The sequence below is a fragment of the Rhinopithecus bieti genome, unplaced genomic scaffold (genome assembly GCF_001698545.2).
Source record: "Rhinopithecus bieti isolate Rb0 unplaced genomic scaffold, ASM169854v2 scaffold_24392, whole genome shotgun sequence".
Lineage (NCBI taxonomy): Eukaryota > Metazoa > Chordata > Mammalia > Primates > Cercopithecidae > Rhinopithecus > Rhinopithecus bieti.
In genome coordinates, this window is record NW_016812542.1 from 2,210,728 (window position 1) to 2,215,896 (window position 5,169).

The 5,169-nt window shown below is 39.2% G+C and overlaps 1 pseudogene; it reads left to right on the forward strand.

The window, feature by feature from the left end:
* Positions 1–349: 349 nt before the first annotated feature.
* On the forward strand, positions 350–1,819 carry LOC108545034 (cytochrome c oxidase subunit NDUFA4 pseudogene; annotated as a pseudogene).
* Positions 1,820–5,169: the final 3,350 nt, after the last annotated feature.

Genomic DNA, 5,169 nt, shown 5'->3' on the forward strand with positions numbered 1-5,169 from the left:
AACCTCTCCACACACAGAACCCTTCTGAATTGCAATTATCCCCTTCACATTCACTGCTCAAAACTCAGCTCTTCAGAAGGGAGTGCACCATGGGCTCGAGAACCCTTGATTTCATGGGTTACCAGAAAAGATCAAGAAGGAAAATGAGCAAGGTAAGGAAAGAAAGCAGCGAATGTGTGAGAGGCAATTCATGTACTAACAGACAGCAGGACTAGCATAGTACTGAAACCAGAGAGAGAAGAAATGCAAGAAAACAATTATAAGAGAAAGATGAGATACTACTCCCTAGTCCAGGGCCAGATAGCTAGGCTGGTTCTCTCCTTTCTAGTAGGAGGCCTCTGCCACAAACATGCTCTGCCAGATCCTCAGTCAGGCCAAGAAGCACCTGAGGTTAATCCCTCTCCTTGAATTTATTGAAGCTGGAGGTACTGGAGCAACACTGGATGTCTTGCATCTGGCACTGTTCAATCCAGGTGTTAATTGAGGCAGAAACCATAATCCAGAAAGAACACTGGAACAAACTGGGTCCCAGTGATTGATACAAGTTCTACTCAGTGAATGTGGATTATAGCAAACTGAAGAAAGAAGGTCCAGATTTTTGTTTGTTTGTTTTTGTTTTGTTTTGTTTTGAGACAGAGTCTCTCCCTGTTACCCAGGCTGGAGTGCAGTGACACGATCTCAGTTCACTGCAGCCTCTACCTCCCTGGTTCAAGTGATTCTCACGCCTCAGCCACCTGAGTGGCTGGGACTATAGGTGCACACCATCACATCTGGCTAATTTTTGTATTTTTAGTAGAGATGGGGTTTCACCATGTTGGCCAGGCAGGTCTCAAACTCCTGACCTCAGGTGATCTTCGTGCCTCAGCCTCCCAAAGTGCTGGGATTAAGGCATGAGCCACTGTGCCTGGCCAAAGGTCCAGATTTCTCAATAAAATGTTTCACCATAAAGCTGCTTAGAATGAAGGTCTTCCAGAAGCCACTCACACAATTTTCCACTTATGTAGGAAATAGTTCTCCTCCAAATGCATGAAATCATGTTGATATGTTGGAGATCACACTGATTAATCAATATCGACAATTGAACAAAACAAAAGGGAGCTGAAAGAAAGAAAAAAGGAGGAAGAAGCTGACAAATGCATAACAGGAAAGGCATACACTATTTTTTTCATTTTGAGACGGAGTCTCGCTCTATCGCCCAGGCTAGAGTGCAATGGCACAATCTTGGCTCACTGCAAACTTCGCCTCTTGGGTTCAAGTGATTCTCCTGCCTCAACCTTCCAACTAGCTGAGAATACCGATGCATGCCACCATGCCCGGCTAACTTTTTTGTATTTTTAGTAGAGATGGGGTTTCATCATGTTGGCCAGGCTGGTCTTGAACTCCTGACCTCAGGTGATCCTCCTGCCTCCGCCTCCCAAAGTGCTGGGATTACAGGTGTGAGCCACTGCTCCTGACCTGCACACACTATTTTATGTTATAAAGATAATGTGGACAAAGTATCTCATCACACATGGTAAAAACTCAATCATATTTGTTGAATAAATAAATGACTGACTCACTTTGAAGTGACTGCAATAAAATCAAACTCACTATTTTATCTCCAAAACTCATTATTTGCTGACTTCCCTTCTTCTGTAAAAATATAATCATTTTATGTTACCCAGGTCAAAACCCTGGAACCATCTCTGCTGTTCTTTTTGCCTCTCCCATCTCAACTTCAATCATTTAAGGATAACTAATTCTTCCCTCATCAGGTCTATTTTATTCATCCCTTTCTGTGCACACTGATCACCTGAGTCCATATCTCAATACGGATTAAACAAGCATTTAGTGTATGCACATTACATGTCCTGAGCCAGTCTACTAGTTACATATCCTACACTAGTCTATAATTGGAGTTACTTCTTGCCTTCTATGAGTTCAAATCAGACATAGAAATAATACAATATGACAAAAGTAACCATGGAGCTATTTATATGGAAAATGCTACTTGACCAACTCAACCAATTTATAATCATCTCCCCTGTCTCATTCTCTTTAATCTCTTCCCTTTCAGATAAAAAATTCTTGCTAATATATCTTGAAGGATTACTATGCACCAGGCATTTCTGTAAGTAACAAGCATTTTACATAATTCACCTCATTCACTCCTCACAACAGCTCTAGAAGTAGGTGGTGTTATTATTTAATACCTCAATTTCAAAAATAAAGGAACAGTGTTTTTTAATCACAATTAAAATAAAATTTTTTTCTCACCCCAGTTAGGATGGCTATTGTCAAAAAGACAAAAAATGATAAATGATGGCAAGGATGTGGAGAAGGGGGAACTGTCATACGCTGTTGGTGGAAATGTAAATGAGCACACCCACTGTGGAGAACAGTATACAGGTTCCTCAAAACACTACAAACAGAATTACTGTGTCATCCAGCAATCCTCCAGTTGGGCATTTATCCAAAGGAAAGGAAATCATTATATCAAAGAGACGTCTGTGCTCCCATGTTTATTTCAGCCTTATTCACAATAGCCAAATTATTGAATGAACCAAGGTGTCCAACAACAGATGAACAAATAAAGAAAATGTGGGATATATGCACGATGGAATACTATTCAGCCATTAAAAAAGAATGAAATCCTGTCATCTTTGGCAGCATAGATGGAACTGGAGGAAATCCTGCCATGTGAAATAAGCCAGGAACAGAAAGTTACACACCACATGTTCTCATTCATATGTAGAAGCTAAAAAAGTTGATCTCATAGAAGTAATAAGTAGGACAGAGGTACTACAGGCTGGCAAAGGGAGGTAAAAAGGATGAATAGGGAGGGATAAGCAAGGATTTGTTAAAGGATGCAAAATTACAGCTAGATAGGAGGAATAAGTTCTAGTGTTCTATTCCACTGCAGGATGACTACAGTTAACAATAATATATTATATAGTTTCAAATAGCTAGAAAGAGGATATCGAACGTCCCCAGTACAAAGAAATGGTAAATGTTTGAGATGATGGATATGCTAATTATCCTAATCTGATCACTATACAGTCTATTTATTGAAACATCACTATGTAGCCCATGAAAATGTACAGTTTGTCCATTTAAAAAATTAAAATAAATAAATCATTTTAAAAATCAAAAAATCAATTTTTTTTTTAAATTATACTTTAAGTTCTAGGGTACATGTGCATAACGTGCAGGTTTGTTACATATGTATACTTGCGCCATGTTGGTGTGCTGCACCCATCAACTCGTCAGCACCCATCAATTCATCATTTATATCAGGTATAACTCCCAATGCAATCCCTTCCCCTCCCCCCTCCCCATGATAGGCCCCGGTGTATGATGTTCCCCTTCCCGAGTCCAAGTGATCTCATTGTTCAGTTCCCACCTATGAGTGAGAACATGCGGTGTTTGGTTTTCTGTTCTTGTGATAGTTTGCTAAGAATGATGGTTTCCAGCTGCATCCATGTCCCTACAAAGGACGCAAACTCATCCTTGTTGGCCAGGATAGTCTCCATCTCTTTTTTAAAGGATAAAAATAAACAACTCAGTAGAAGAGGTTTAAAATATAGTTAAGGAAATATCTCTGTAAGTAGAGCAAAACACAAAACAAAAGTGGAAAAGTAAAGGGAAGCTAAGAAAATTCAAAGATATTCTATCCAAAATACTAGATATATGAATAATAGGAGTTGTAGAAATAGAGAAAGAGAAAATAGAAATAAAGAAATCATCATGGGCTGGACACAGGTGTAATCCCAGCCACTCAGGAGGCTGATGGGAAAGAATCATTTGAGGCCAGGAGTTCAAGATCAGCCTGGACAACACAGTGAGAGCCCATCTCTACAAAATAAAATAAAATAAAAGTCAGCCAGGCATGGTGGCATCCACCTGTAGTCCCAGCTACTTAGGAGGCTGAGGCAGCAGGATTGCCGGAGCCCAGGAGGCCAAAATTACAGTCCGCTTGCTCTGAGCTCTGATCACACCACTTCACTCCAACCTGAGTGACAGGGTGAGACCCTGTCTCAAAACAAAACAAACAAACAAACTATATATATATATATATCCTAAGAAATTACCGTGGATATAGTACGTGAAAATTCTGCAGAAATGAAGGGCCTGGGTACCTAGAAAGAAGCAGTCAACTGCTCAGGACACTTGAGTGGATAAAAATAGACAACATTATGGCACATGATTGTACAACTTCAGAATACTGGAAATAAAGAGCTAAAAAATGAAAAAAGGCGGTGGTATGAAGGACTCACATGAATGGTTTTGAATTTCTCAACAGTACTACAAGCTAGATGACAACGATGTTCCATACCATGAGAATGTTTAATCAAGTGCCATTTTTAAACATATCATAATTTATTGTATGGAGGTAAACAAGTACTCAAAGGGAAATGTTTTAGCTGTGAAAAGGTAAATTAGAATAGTAAAAAAGGCCTGGTGCAGTAGCTCACACCTGTAATCCCAGCACTTTGGGAGACTGAGACAGGAGCATCACTTGGGCCAGAGTTCAAGATCAGCCTGGCCAACATAATGAGACCATGACTCTACAAAGAAATTTAAGAATTAGCTGAGTGTGGTGACATGTGCCTGTAGTCCCAGCTACTCAGGAGGCTGAGGCAGGAGGATCACTTGAGCCTAGGAGTTCAAAGTTACAGTGAGTGGTGATTGTACCACCGCACTACATCCTGAGTGACAGAGTGAGACCTTGTCTCTGGAAAAAGAAAAGAATGAAAAAAAATATTTCAAATAATAATCTAAGCTTCCACCTGAAGAAACTATAAACAGAAGAGCAAATTAAATTCAAAGCAAGGAAAAGAAAGGAAATAAAAATTAAAGTGGAAATCAATGAAATAGAAAATAGAAACAATGGAGAAAAGTCAATGAAAACAAAAGTTGGTTCTTTGAAAAGATCAATAAAATTGACATGCTTTTAGTTAGACAACCAAAATCCATTTAAGTACCTACTCTGATATGAGCTGTATAAAACAGTTATAAATACGCTCTACCTCTGATAGTTTTATATTCTAAGTGACTATAACATCGCTTATATGGAAGTTAATTAGACCAAAAAAGATATTGTAAATTCAAGGTTGATGATGGTCCTTGACAGTAGGATGATACCTCAAACTTTTAAGGCCTATGAGTAACATAAAGTCACTCCCAAAC